This window comes from Taeniopygia guttata, chromosome 1, assembly GCF_048771995.1.
Source record: "Taeniopygia guttata chromosome 1, bTaeGut7.mat, whole genome shotgun sequence".
NCBI lineage: Eukaryota > Metazoa > Chordata > Aves > Passeriformes > Estrildidae > Taeniopygia > Taeniopygia guttata.
In genome coordinates this window covers 18,081,549-18,095,817 of record NC_133024.1, presented here as the reverse complement: position 1 = coordinate 18,095,817, position 14,269 = coordinate 18,081,549, and the positions used below count along the sequence as shown (strand labels likewise).

The window sequence follows — 14,269 nt, the reverse complement described above, 5'->3', positions numbered from 1 at the left end:
GAAAAGCAGAGCCAAGAGGAGTGAGGCTAGCAGGGGCCAGGAGGGGGAAAGGGAAGCAAAGATGGATGTAGAAACCCCTGGCGTTTTTGCTTGTTTGTTGGTTGTTTTTGTTTTGAGTTAGAAAGGACCTTAAAGATTACCCAGTCCCACCCCTGCCATGGGCAGGGACGCCTTCCACTGTCCCACCTTGCTCCAAGCCCCATCCCTGGAAGGGAAACATAACTTATTTGAGACTCTGCCAAATATAATTTCAATTGTGATTTATTAGACTTACCACTAGAAATAAGACGATAATAGTATAGATAACTCCAGACTGTGGGAGCATGGCATGGGAGCAACATGACAGGAAATTCCTTATGTCTTTCCAGGTTTCAGTTTCAAAATTGCTATTCTGCCTAGGAGCAGAGAGAGGGAGTCCTTCTCCTTCTCTTTGAGTGATCTGCAGGATCCTCTTCTCCTGAAAAGGATTCCCCAGGCTGCCCAAATCCCATGAGGATTATCTGAACTGGTATTCTCTTTCCCATGCCAGGAGTCTTTCCTTGTCCAGGGAAGGAAAGAGAGAGACAAGGATCTGCAGGAGAAATCTTGGCAGACAGAAGGTGGGGATGGGAGTGACTTAGAGCAGCTCTCATATAAAATCACACAATCATAATGGCACAGAGTGGTTTGGGTCAGAAGGGACCTTAAAGCTCATCCAGTCCCACCCCTGCCATAGGGAGGGATACCTTCCACTGTCCCAGGTTCCAAGCCCTGTCCAACCTGGCCTTGGACACTTCCAGGGACCCAGGGGCAGCCCCAGCTGCTCTGTTTCAGGGACATGTCCATGTGTCCCCAGGGATGTACCAGGATGCACAAGCAATCCCTTTAGCAGGGAACGGGAAGGGCTGGCTTCCTACAAGACACAAGGCTGGAGCCCCCAGGGGGGGCTTGCAGTAATACCCTTCAGGTCTCCCACTCAGCTCTGGTCCAGAACTGCAGCCTCCCAGCAAACAACACCCAGAGAGGGGGTTTGGCTGGTAAGGAAGTGTTTTATTTCCTTTAATTACCTGGATATGAGCTGGATGGAGCCCAAGCCTATTCTTGGTCAGCAGTGAGCCCCGAGCTGTGCATGATCAGAGCTGACAGCCCCAGTGGTGCTGGTGCCAGTGCCAGCAAACCCCACTGATCGACCTGAAAAGCCCTACAGGTCTGACACAAAACATTCATGCTGAGAGGATGGATATTTGAGATGAAACCTCAGCAGCAGGTCCTGCTCAGATCCCCTCCTCTCCTGAATTTGCAATTGCCAGCAGCGAGGAAAATCTCCACAGAATAACTCAGGGATTGCTTAGAGCCCCTTGCATTTGGATAACCAAGTGAAGCACCAAGTTCTACCCTGTATCTATCCAGGAGAGACAAATTAGAGCCTGTCAGGGTTCTTAGAGCCTGGCTGGGGTGATTTACCAGGCATCTGAGTGCCTGTGCACACAGCTGCAGATGCCTCCTGTTCGCCTTTCTTCAGGACATGCTGCCTCCGACAGGGAGCTGCTGGATGAAGGGGGAATTAAAGGCATTTGTTATTCCCTGACACAGTCCATCACCAGGCTGCCTTCCCAAGGAGCTGCAGCTCAGGGGCTTGCCTTGGAGGGAGGAGCTGCTTTATCATGGCATGGCAGCTCGCCCAGGGAAGAGCTGGGAGACAGCTGGGATTTAATCTTGAGCCAGAGTTCTGCTCCTGTGGGGAGGCCAGGGGTCAGAGAGATGAGCCAAGCTGCAGGAGGGAGGCAGGGAGGGGGTTTCACACTGCTGTAAGCACTCCAGCAGTGCCTCCCCAACCCAGCCTGGCAGCCAGGCTCCAGCCCCAGCGCTCTCATCCCAGTTCCCAGAGCTCTGTGCCCTCTCCTGACCTTGGCTCATCAGGAGCACGGAGCTGGTGATGCTCTATCAGCTCCATCCCATGCCTGATCCGTGCTTGCTGCCCACCCTCTCTGCACCCCCATGTGTTTCCCTTGGGGAGTCCTGTTCTGTCTCCAAACCCCTTCAGCTTCCAAAGGATTTATTTCCACGCTCCCAGCTCCCCTCTCCATCCTATAAACGGAAAGGCTTAGGCAGGCACTGCTGCACATTTAAAGCTGTGTGACCACGAGATTTGCTGCAGCCAGCCCAATCAGCTGATCCAGCCACACTCACTCAAGGAATTATTTTCCACTGATGTCCAAGCTGGGGCTGCACAGAGTGTGGGGGGGGGAAAAAAAGGAAGACTTGGTATGTTTGGGATAACTGCTGAAGGAAAAGCACGCCTGGAGAGGGGGGCACATCTCTGCCCTTCCTATATCCTGAGCTGCTGCGTCTGTCAGGGTAAGCAGTTGTAGGATGAGGTTATGAACCAAAAGAGAGTGGATTTAGATGGGATATTTGGAAGGAATTCTTGGCTGTGAAAGTGGTGTGGCCCTGGCACAGGGTGCCCAGAGAAGCTGGGGCTGCCCCTGGATCCCTGGAAGTGTCCAAGGCCAGGTTGGACAGGGCTTGGAGCAAGCTGGGATAGTGGAAGGTGTCCCTGCCCATGAAACTGGATAAACTTTAAGGTTCCTTCAACCCAACCAGTCTGTGATTCTCTGTTATTTTCCTGAAAACCAGGCCCTCCTCTGGACTCTTTCCTTCCATCTCCAGCTATCAAAGATCGCATTCCAGGTTCTGTACCTTGGGAAATTGAGGTGTGCCCCCAAAGCTCCCCTGAGCCTACTAAATCCCACAGGGCTGGAACCACTGCTGTTGTGTGAATCCCACAGGGTAGCTCCTTCTGCTGTGGGCTGTGGGGCCAGGCTATGCCTGGTGGCCATGGCAAGAGGCACCTTCTGCCCCTGTGGCTTTGCCACTTGGCCTGGAGCAGAACTGGAGCTGGGAAGTGAGTGACTGCAGCTTCAGCAGATGGCTGTCCATGAATCATGGCTACCTGGCTGTGTGGTCATCCTAGATGGCTGCGGCTGGACCTGTTTGTGCACATGCAGCTCAGCTGAGGTTTCCTGAGAGGGCTGAGCTCCCTCACATGCCTGCCCAGCTCTGGTTGCACCTCGAGGCCACCACAGGGACAATTGGCACATGAGATGTCTCTCTTTGGATGCCCAGTCTCCCCACCCTCGTGATGGGGCAGCTCTGCCCAGTATTCCAGAATTCCCCTCCCCTCCTTCCCAAAACACACAGCTGTGGGAGAGTGGGGACCTCCTGGTACATGTCCCCAGCTGAATTCAGGGGATTCAGGGAAGATCTCTGCTTCTTGGCTGATCTTAAGGTGCCCTCACCCCTTGTTGCTGTGGGGGAAAATCTCCAGGCGAAGAGAGGGGCAGGAGGGGATGGGTGAGAGGGAAATTCCTGCCAGGAATGAGTCACGCCCTCGTGCTATGCCTGGAAAAAGCAACTGCTCCCATCCTGCTGCAGTGCTGGGGCAGAAGGGATCCCTCATTCCTTTGGGACCCCTTTAGGGACAGGCTTTGTATTTTCCTGCTTTAAGGTAAGTTAGGCTGGAGTTTCACCCAGTTTAGGGAGAAGCAGCAGAGCCAGGTATCAAATCTTAAATGACTTCCCAATTCCTGGCTGGTGAGGCACAAAGCATAGGGTGACTTTGTGTGGTTTACCCACATCCTTTGTGTCATTTTAAACTGAGGGGAGAGATTTTAGATTAGATATTGGCAAGAATGTCCTCCCTGTGAGTGAGGTGAGGCCCTGGCTCAGAGTGCCCAGAGCAGCTGTGGCTGCCCCTGGATCCCTGGCAGTGTCCAAGGCCAGATTGGATGGGGCTTGGAGCAGCCTGGGACAGTGGAAGGTGTTCCTGCCCATGGCAGGGGTGGAAATTGATGGTCTCTGAGTGCTTTTCCTACCCAAAGCAAGAAAAAGAAAAAACATTTATTTCTGCTTTCCACTCTGCTTAGCATTAAATTTTCTGAAAGATTCTCCTGCACAGGAGCATCCTCCTGAGCAATGTGGAATTTGCAGGAAACATCCCCTGTTTGTGCAAAAAGGCAAAACTCTCCTGTCTAAAAAAATATTTTTTATCAAGGAATACTGGAGATGGTTTAGGCAGAGCAGGAGCAGCACTAAACCAGCTTTGAGCTTGGCTTTTAGGCCTGTGATGGAGCTGCAGACCATAATCCAAACTTAACTTTGCTGGGGTGCAGGATTTATGCTCGGGGGGAATAACAAACCACCCCCTCGGGCTGAATCTGGGGCTGATGGCTGGAATTTGAGGAAATCCTGTGTGTTTCTAATCTTAGGCTGCTTTTTTTCCTGGTAGTTTATTCCTTTAAATAGAAGGGCTTACATGGGATTGACTCCTACAATCCTTATGGCCTGGCTGGGCTGTAATCTTTAATGGCCAGCAATGGGCAGGGATGTCACATCTCACATCCCTCCTGCTTCTGCTGTGAAGGGAAAACACCCAGGAGCCCTCACTTCCTCAGCTGTCACCTGGAGATGTGTCCCAGGTTCTTCCTGCCCCCTTGGAACGGCAGGGAAAGGACCCTGGTGTCTGACAGGACCCCAGGGAAAGGCTGGAGCTGTGCCAGGGCAGGTTTAGGTTGGAAATCAGGGAAAGGTTCTTCCTCCAGGGGTGCTGCCCAGGCTCCCCAAGGAATGGGCACGGCCCTGAGGCTGCCAGAGCTCCAGGAGCTCCCAGGGATGCCCAGGGTGGGATTGTTGGGATGTCTCTGCAGGGCCAGGGGTTGGACTTGGCCATTTCTCAGGACTGAGGGAAGAGAAATGCCAAATGTGATGCTCTGGCTCACATACAAAGCAGGTCAAGGAGCTTTGTCCCCACAGTGTGTAATGGCATGAGGAAACAGCTTTTTTAGGATGGCCAATTATGTATCTGAATGTCCATTTAAATTTCAGATCTCCAGGAGAACCATCCACCTCATCCCTGGTGAGCAGATCCGGGTTCCTCCACAGTTTCCCAGCAGGATTTGCAGTAGGTGGTCGCAGACTGGAGAGCTTGGCAGCTTTTTCAATGGTGCTGTTTGCTGCAGAAACCGGGTATTTTTACCCTTTTATGGAATAATCACATCCGGATGAAATCCAGGATTTGTGCAGCCAAGCTGACTTTGCAAGTGCCACCACCCTTTGCAGCTGCCAGGACCCTAACCCTGGATTTCCTGATCCTCTTCCTCAGCTCTTCAAAACCTTCTTCCTAAACCACTCCTGAGCCAGAAGAGCACGTCCTGGAGGACAGCTCCCAATCCATTTTTCCCATACTGGGCAAGAGCTCCCACACCAGTATCCTCTTATCTCTGTAGATTCCTGTCCAGAGGGTCCTTGGCTGCCCCAGCCTGCCCTGACTGCCTCACCTTGCTGATGCATCTGCAGCCCTCCCTCAGGGCACAGGGGAGGCCAAGTGGAGCCTTTCCCTTCTCCCACCACCCCGTCTTGGAGCGTGTGGGAAGCTCAGTGCTCCTGGGAGGTTGGGATGAGTAATTGTTTGCATGTCCTGAGTCACTCCAGGGAGTTGCCAGATGGTGGTGGGGGGGGATGCCCAGTCTCATCTGGGGGTGTAAATATCCCAGGAAGTTCTGTCTGAAAGAAAATTCCCATTGGGAGGTCACCACCTCGTAGGGTTGCTTCCAGCAGGGCCACCACATAGACCAGAAGTGTCACCCCATGGGAAGAAGTTATTTCCTGCCCCTGCTTCCATGTGAATCCTTTCAGATGGCCCACAGCTGGTTATTTGGGAGGGGTGCCACATCCCCAACCCATGTGTCCTTGGAAACTCCCTGGGACATGCCTCTTAGCAGCTCCCTCAGAGCAAGTTTGTGAAACCAGGGCATCCAACACGCCAGGGAGGCCATGGAGAACTTGCCAGGCAAGTTCTCAAACCAGGGCTTTTGGGATGTCTTTTGAGTAGAATTCATTCCCAGTCCTCCCACCGCTTGCAATTTTTATCACTATTTTTGGGGGTTTTTGAACTAGAGATGCTTCTGAGCTCCTGTGATGGCTTTTGGGAGTGGATTGGCTCAGGAGTCCATTCCTGGTGCTCAAAGCAGGTTTAAGATTTAAAAGGGAGAGTGGACACCCTTGCTGACACCCACAGGCACCTGGATGTCCTCTGTGCCTTGATGAAGCCCCAGAGAACACCACAGAATACTTCTAATATACACCCAGGCTTTAGATTTTTACCTCCATTTCCAGCTTGAATGCAATAAATTCCCAGGTCAAGAAGAGCTGGAAGAAGCACCCAGGATTTTCTGTTCTCAGAGTCCCTGCCTTTAACATGAACTAAATTTTCTGTGCTTGTTCAGAGCAGAGGCTGAGCAGGGAGTGAGGCCAGAAAAACAGGGGGTCATGTCAGACTTTCTTTTTCTCTCCTCTTAACACTGAAATAAAAATACATCCCAAGCTTGTTTTGGGATTAACAAGAAAAAATTCCTCTTGATGGGAACCATCTGTGGCCGGGAGATGCCGGCTGCTCTCTGCCTCCCACCCTCACCCAGACTCTGTCATTCGGGGTGTGTTCCTCTCCCAAATATTATTCCTCTCATCCCTTGTGCTGGTGGGAGGAATCCCAACTATTTAGGGAGGCTTTTCTCCCAGCATTTCAAAGCAGCAGCAGCTCGTGGCACCTGTGGAGGATAATATTTGCTCTCCTCATTACAGCCCCAGTGCCCAGCACAGCTTGCTGGTGGCTGCTGGGCTCGGAGGAGAGACACTGCAAGTGTCTTGGGTGTGACCTTTCCACCCCAGATGTCACCTCAGGGTCAAAGCAAACATCTTGAGGCCTCTCTGGCCTGTCCCACAAACCAGGAGGGGAAATCTTCCCCGAGGAGTGGAGATTCCCTGGTTGTGCCTCTGCTGTGCTGCTGGAAATGAGGGGTTGGTGCTGGTCCCATCATGGTGTTGAAGAATGAGGTGATTTCTGGGGTGGACCTTGGCCCCAGCTGAGGTTTTGGGGTGGGAAACACAACTTCTGGGTTGGGTTGGCAACAGGAGGATGAAGAGATGCATTTGCAGCATCAGAAAATCCAGAGAGATTTGGAGCAGAGAGAAGCCACCAAGGCCAGGAAGAGGAGAGGAAGCTCAGGGTGAATCCAGCAGAACCCAGGGCAGGTCTGGCCTGGGAGGAAAGGCTGGAAGTGTTTATCTGTTCTCTCCATGCAGCTGAGGAGGCTCCCTGGCTGAAATGTCTCCTCCTGGGATCAGCTTCTGGCAGGTTGAGCAGGAAGCTGGGAGCAAGACGAGCCCAACAGGTTCTGGGCTGTGAAACCTCCTGGATGGCAGCACATCCTTGGCCTGGGATCCAAGAGCTGAACTGAAATGGGCCCAAATGAGCATTTTGGGGGCTTTCCCAAACCTGGCTGGATGAAGGATTTTTGTGTGAGCCTCGACATCTTCAGAGTGATCCAGGCCTGGCTTGGGAAGTGGTTTGGCTTAATTTGGAAAAAGGAGGGCAGGACATTCAGGCCTTGCTTACCCTGCTGTCCTGCTTGTCCCCCAGTGTGGGACCCAGTTCCCAGTTCCTGAACTCTCCCAGGACTGAGTTAATCCTCACCTCTCCTCCATGGAGCCCAGCAGGAGCTGGTTGGAGTGAAGGATGCTGCTCCCTCCTTCCCACTGGGGCTGGCACAAAACATCACAGTGGCAGTGGTGGATTTCATCCTCCAGCAGACGAAGGCAGAATGCTTTCCATCTTTGAGGCTGGAAAAATCCATCCCCAGACACGGGCTTGTCCCTGCAGCTGGGGGTGCAGCCCACGCTCCCATCCCAGGAATGTGGGATGATCTGGTGCTGCTTTGCCCAGCCCTGCTCTGACCACAAACTGGGAACAGGCCTGGCTGCTCTCAGAATATTTCATGGATCCCTGAATCCATGGCTATTGTAAGATGCTCACCCAAAAGCTGGTGTTGTGCAAGGAGGATTCATCTTTCCAAGATCTTTTAACAAATCCCTCCTGGGCCATATATACCCCAAAATACCACTCTGGTTTTAACAGAGAAGGTTGTTTGTGCACAGTTGCTGATGCTTGGAAAGCTGAATGCAGGTGCTGTGCTTCATCCATCCAAAAGCAATTTACAGATTAAATTTGTAAAAACTTATATAAGCTGTTGGAACAGCATCATGTAGAACAACATTATATTGTAACAGGAAGAAAAATTGCTGGGTTTTTTTTAATTGTTGTTTTATTAGAAATAGAGGGAAATGGATTCACATAACATTTTTCAGACTGTGAGGTTTTAAACTCTGGGGGCTTAATTTCAGCAGTGTTTGTGCACACACACTCTATCTCAGGCAGGCTGAGCTGAGGCTGGGATGAGTTTTTCATCCCCTGTGATGGGGTCAAAGCCCACATCTCCATCCAAGAAAACGCCAGGATGGAGAGGATCAGAAAACTGATGCTCCCCCTGACCTGGCTGAATAACAGGGGCTTTGTTCAGGGATTTTATTTCAGTACCTGCAAAGAAGCTATGAGGAGAATGCAGCAGGTTCCTCCCGGCCTGGAGAAATGCAGAGATATCTCCAAAGGTGTTTAATATTAACTGGAGCAGGGCACATCCCTGAAGGGTTTGATTGTGAGCCTATCTGTGTTTGTGTCCAAACATCACCTGCAAATCCATAGCGTGACCAGAGCTGGAGTGGGTGAAAGTCCTGGAGGGAGCTGGATCGATAATGGGTTTATCAATAAAGATCATCCTGTGCTGGCACCAGGAATGTGAACCACGAGCTCAGACCTTCCTGTGCAGGCACAGAACAAAGGCCTCAGCCAAAAGGCTCTGATGAATGTGTTGGTGAAGAGAAGAGGGCTGGGTGGGCAGGGAGCAGAGGGAACAAAGCAGCCCTGTGTGCATAGGGCAGCCAGGGAGAACGCTGGGATTTGCCTTCCAGGGTGGATGTGATGGCAGCTCCTGCTGCAAAACCCACTGGGATTTTGACGCAAGCAAGGTTTGGCCTTCACACTCATCCTCTCTGACTCTTCTGGTCAGATGTTATCAGAAGCATTTTTTGATAAAGTTCCTTTTCCCAGGGCAGGGAAGTCTTGCACCACATAATGACAAATATATTTCTATCCTAGCTGTGTCAGCTGCATTTGTTTATTAAGTGGACTGCACTAGAAAATGCTGTTAAACAAAGTTTAATTTAAAACCAATTAGTTCAGAGATGGCTTCACTTACGTGCCCTGAAGTTCTCCCAATATATCTGGAATCATGGAATCATTAGGCTGGTAAAGACCTCCAAGATCATCAGGTTTAACTTTTGACCAAATCCCACCATGCCCCTAAACCATACTGTGAAGTACCATACCAACATGATTTTTTACTATGTGTATTTCTTTTTTCCACAGATTTGTGTTTATCCTAAGCTTGGTACTGAGAGCAGGAGCTGGAGGTTATGGATGGCTTCATTCCTTCCAACTCTTTATTTAATGTGGGAAAAAATGCCAGCAAATAAAAGGTACAAGCCTGGGATACAGGACCAAGTCTTGTCACCAGCTCAGCTGGGGGACCCTCTGTGGCAGTGACTGTCCTTATCAGGACACTGCCCAGCTCCGCTCCATCCAGAGGGCTCTGGATGCACTGAGCAGATCCATGTTTCTCCAGCCCTTTGAAGGCCTGTGGGGCCAGTCCAGGAGTTGTTTGCCCACGACAATAATATAGGGCAACATCCTTCAGGGCTTCAGAGGGACAGGAGGGGCAGGGTGCTCTTCATCCTGAGAAACATTGATGGAGACTGAAATTCCTCACCTTGCCAGTGGGCCACCAGCACCACAAAAACTGCTCCTGGCTCCTCCAGATCTTCTGAATTTTATATTTATTGTATTTATTTCATATTTATTTACCCTATTTCCTCCCCCACACTGCAGAAGTTCAGTGCAGTCATCAGGGGATGCTGAGGGTGACAGGGACCTGATTTACCTGCTCCAGTAATCCCTGCCAGTGACTTTCCTCATGTTTATGCACGTCCCTCTTATCTCCTGGAAGGGGTTGCTGGTTAACTCCCCAGGAGCAGGCAAACACAGCTATCGTGCAAACAGTGTTTCCTGACTTGGTGGACAAAAGATATCTTCATTTCCAGTTGCGGGGTAACATCAAATTATCAAACATCAAACTATTTTCACCCTCAGCGATCTCTTCAGGGCTCACCAGTTCACCATGGCTTCTGCGGCAGGGATGGAGACCTTGCAAAGGTTTGTTGGGGGAGCCTGAGGAAGCAAAAAAAAAAAGTGAGAAGTTGAAGTACAGAGGACGTAACAGGAAAATGGCTCTGCAAACCCTCCGTGTGAATGCTGTTATGGTAAAATAATTATGCCTGAGTGGACGCTTACAATCAACACCCTCCTTGCACTTATTAGAGGCACAAAGGCCTTGCAGAAAGAGGTAGGGGAAAGGACCTTAATGAAAATACTGGCAGCACAAACACAGGAAAGCGCCGAGCTCCCTGCTGCTCACCCTGCATTCCCCGAGAGCTGGAGGGGCAGAACAATGGTGTGTCCCTTCCTTCCCCTGCCCGGGCTGCCGCGATGCTCCGGGGCAGCCCCAGCCGGGGTTTGCCTCCCAGGCTCCTCTGCACGGCCACAGCCACAGCCACGGCTCTGCTCCACTCCTGCCAGGCATCCCCCATTAAACCCAGCCTGCCTTCCTTCAGCCTTTATTTTCTCACTGCAAAATGGAGATGTTGGAATCTCCCAGCCTTGCTCGGTGTCACCGTCCAGGCAACAGGCAACTGATCAGGGGTTCCTCTCTCTGCCCCAGAAAAAAGCCATTGGGGAGTCTGCTGTGCTGTCATCAGACCCTGCCCATGAGTGCAGCAGCAGATGCAGAAAAGGGAACATCCAACGTGCTCGGACATCTCTGAGAAGGCTCCAGGGAGAGCTCAGACCCCTTGCAGGGTCTAAAGGGGCTCCAGGAGAGCTTCGGAGGGACTGGGGACAAGGGGTGGAGGGACAGGAGACAGGGAATGGTTTCCCACTGCCAGAGGGCAGGGCTGGATGGGATATTGGGAAGGGATTTTTCCCTGGGAGGATAGAGAGGGCCTGGCACAGGGTGCCCAGGGAAGCTGTGGCTGCCCCTGGATCCCTGGAAGTTTCCAAGGCCACGTCTGGGTCATCTGGACTGCTCAGGAAAGTGTTTCTCCAGCAAAGACTTCCCCCACTGTGAGCCTGGGAGGAGGGAAAAGGGGTTTTTTTCTGCCTACAGAAGGCACAGCACTTTTTCTTGGAGGAGGCTGCTGAGTTTAAGGATGAATCAACCCATTCCTCTTGATACCACTCTTGTAGGAAACTGCAGCATCTCCCTCACCATCCATCCCAACTAAAGACCAGAGCAGTGGCTCCTCTGAGGGTTTGCCTTGATGCCCTTCTGAGCTGCTAGGCTCATATTTGCCTGCCAGGAAACAGAAATGTCCCTTCTGGAGGAATTTTCCCTTCCATAAGCACGTAACAAAATGCTTTCAGGATGTGGTGTGAAATCTCAAAAGTCAGCCCTGGTTTAGGGCTGAGCCAGGTCCTAAAGAAACAGTTTAAGAAGTGAATCCCACACAGGGAGTGTCACCAGGGTCCAGGGGTTTTCAGGAGGGCTTTACAGCTGCATCCTTTGGAAGTGAAGCTGACTGGAAATGTGAGGAATGAGCACAGCAGAAATCCCTCCCATGCCAAAGGGAGATATTTAAAGTAGCTTTGAGCATTCACACACGGGAATGCTCTCACACGGGACAAAAAGCTTATAAATCTGAAACCAACCTTCCCTGTCCAAAATTGCATGTTTTCCTAAAGGCTGCATGGAAATTCATGGTCAGTTTCCTTCAGTGACTTTTCTTTGAAGCTGCACGGCCCTGAGCAGCCAAAGTGCTGCTTTCAGGGGTCAAAGATGGTCCTTCTGCTCATCTTTGCTGTCCTCACAGCTGCTTGGAGGGGCTGGAGAGCAAATCCTTCCCCAGCCCTGCATCCTGGCACGATCCTGTGTCGGATTCAACCAGCCAAGTCACAGAAATATTCTGAAAATGTGCAAACTCTATTATCTTTTCAGAGGCATTTTCCTCAGCAAATGGACGCTGTAAAGAACTGACTGGCTGGTGCTGGGAGGATCTGCAGGATTTCTGGAACCTCACGAGTCTGAAGAGTATTTCCTCTTGGTGCCAGAAAAAAAGATTTTTCCCTTGATCTCACAAAAGGCTGAACTCTTTCTGCTGAAGTTAAAAGGCAATCCTTAGGCACAAAAGCAAGGATGTTTAAAGTTTGGCAAAGGCACCAGACTGTGTTACATGCCTTGGAATATCTGCATCTGTCCCATCCCCTTCTGCACATCCACCCCCAAGCCTTCATGAAAACATATCCTAAAGCTCTGCCGTGGACCCACAACCAGGCAGCAAATAAAATGCTCCCACAGGAGAGATTTTCATCAGGATTTAAGGTAATCACAGTTCTTGGGCTTGTGATTCTGAAATGTCTCCTGTCAGCAGTGCTGGAAGGAGAAGCACTTGGCAAAAGGCTGCCAGCACAGCTGCCTGTACCTCAGCCCTGCAGCTCCTCTGCTGTGCTGCTCATTGCTTGGGTCAGACTCTAAATTCTGATTTTTCATCTCCAGTCTTTCCCTACTGCTGGCTGCAGCAGGATTATTTCTGCTTCTCTGAGGAGAAGAGCCAGCGACCTCTCAGCTTAGTCTGCCTCAGTAAAGAGGAGTCTGGCATTTGGCTTGTGCTTGCTTGTTATTTTGACAGTACATCCCTTCCTTTTGCTCTGCTTGGATCAGTCTCTACTTCAGGGCTGGACCAAAAAAGTGGGAAATGGCCAATTTGCAGGAAAAAAAAAAAAAGAATCCATTGCTGTCAGCCAAGTGTTTTGTCACCTTGCATCAAGAAGGGCAAAGGATTCACAGCCAGGACACAGCTGAATTTTGGCCTCAGTGCTGGGCAGGCCTGGGCATCCTTCTCATCCCAAATAACCTGTGCTGCTGCAGTGTGAGGAAAACCAGTCCTGAGCATAGTGGAGATCCAACAAAACACTGATCCTTCCCCAAAAATGCTGCAGCAGGGTGGCCTCAGTGTGGAGATCAGGTCTACCTGCACACTTGGGAGTTCAGGATCTAATGTAGGGCCAAGTGCAGGAGATAAAGGGGGTAGAAAAAATGAAGGGTGAGTTGGAAAGGTGGGGAGAAATCAGGAGGCTGCACAGCCCTGACCCTTTATATCCATCTCTATCCACCCAGGTGGGAACACAACACATCCCTCCTGCCCCAAGCTGTGCCTGCCCCATCCCTGGAAGTGTCCAACGCCAGGCTGGACGGGGCTTGGAACAACCTGAGATAGTGGAAAGGGGGATTGGAATGCGACAATCCTGAAGGTCCCTTCCACCCCAGCCCATTCTGTGATTCCCAGGTGCTCGCTGCCCTTTAGGGGCACAGCATTCCCAACCCCCCCGGCACAGTGCGAAGCACTCCCCAACCCGGGGTGCCCCAACCTTTCCATTGACCCCCAAACCAGAACCCTTGCGGGGTTCGCTCGCAGCCCAAGAGAAAAGAACTCCCCACGGCTGGATGCAGCTTCCTTTTCTTCTCCTTCTCCTCCTCCTCCTCTCGTCCCTCCGCTCCTCCCGCGCCGCCCGGGGCGGAGCCGCCCGGCCCAGCGCCCGCCCCGCTCCCGAGCCGAGCCGAGCCGGGCTGCGGGGCCGGGGCCGTGCCAGCGCCGTCCCTGCGCCCTTCCCTGCCGGCCCTGGCACTGCCCTGCCGCCGGGGCCGGGCTGCCCTTCCGCGGGGCTCGGGAACCCGGCGGATTTCCCGGCGGCTGCAGGTAAAGGGGAGGGGAGGGCTGCGCTGGGCTGGGGGCTCCCCGCATCCCCCGGGCTGCGGGGTGATGCTGAGCTGCTGCGGGTGGGACCGCTCTGCCGGCTCGGTCTCACCCCCACCAGGTGCTCCGCTGTCCGAAGCCGCGTTGCTTTGCCCCGAAAGGTGTTTCTTTTCCATGCCCAAAGGTGTTTCCTTGCCCCGTGTGCCCCCTCCCCGCGGGTTGCTCGCCCGGCCGCCAGCATCCCGAGCGAAGTTGGGGGATGTCAGCGGGTGCTCCCGGTGCTGGGGGACGTGGGTGGGCACCCACCTGAGGAGAGGTCCCGGGGTGCCCCCTCTGGTCCCCGAGACCCCGAGAGTGTCCGGGTGTGGATCTGGACACGGCTGCTCCCCTTCAGGCCCTGCTCGTTTAACAGGGAGCGCTTGGCTTTGATATAAAATGATGGCATCTGCAGTGTCCCGCCGTCCCAGGGCTTCACACCGCTGTTGTCCGGAGCTGTAAAATCCCGAGGCAGCAGAATCCCAAGAGGGATTTATTT

The 14,269-nt window shown here is 52.3% G+C and overlaps 1 protein-coding gene and 2 long non-coding RNA genes across 8 annotated transcripts in view; 2 read left to right on the top strand and 1 right to left on the bottom strand.

The window, feature by feature from the left end:
- Positions 1-12,638, top strand: part of LOC115493573 (uncharacterized) — a 24,336-nt gene extending 11,698 nt beyond the window's left edge. For all 5 annotated transcript variants that reach the window (XR_012053889.1, XR_012053886.1, XR_012053885.1 and 2 more), the window contains 2 exons: positions 4,864-5,004; positions 9,299-12,638. This is a non-coding gene — a long non-coding RNA (uncharacterized lncRNA). The remainder of the gene's footprint in view (positions 1-4,863; positions 5,005-9,298) is intronic.
- LOC140682320 (uncharacterized) lies at positions 9,034-14,269 on the bottom strand. Its single transcript, XR_012053893.1, has 2 exons — positions 14,041-14,269; positions 9,034-10,156 (listed from the first exon to the last, which is right to left on the bottom strand). It is a non-coding gene; the product is annotated as an uncharacterized lncRNA (long non-coding RNA).
- GDPD5 (glycerophosphodiester phosphodiesterase domain containing 5) overlaps positions 13,549-14,269 on the top strand; it is a 106,438-nt gene continuing 105,717 nt past the window's right edge. Inside the window, exon 1 of one of the 2 annotated variants that reach the window (XM_030264040.4) lies at positions 13,549-13,737. The gene's annotated coding sequence lies outside the window, so the exon portion shown is untranslated. The remainder of the gene's footprint in view (positions 13,738-14,269) is intronic. The other variant, XM_002190415.7, reaches the window with a different exon arrangement.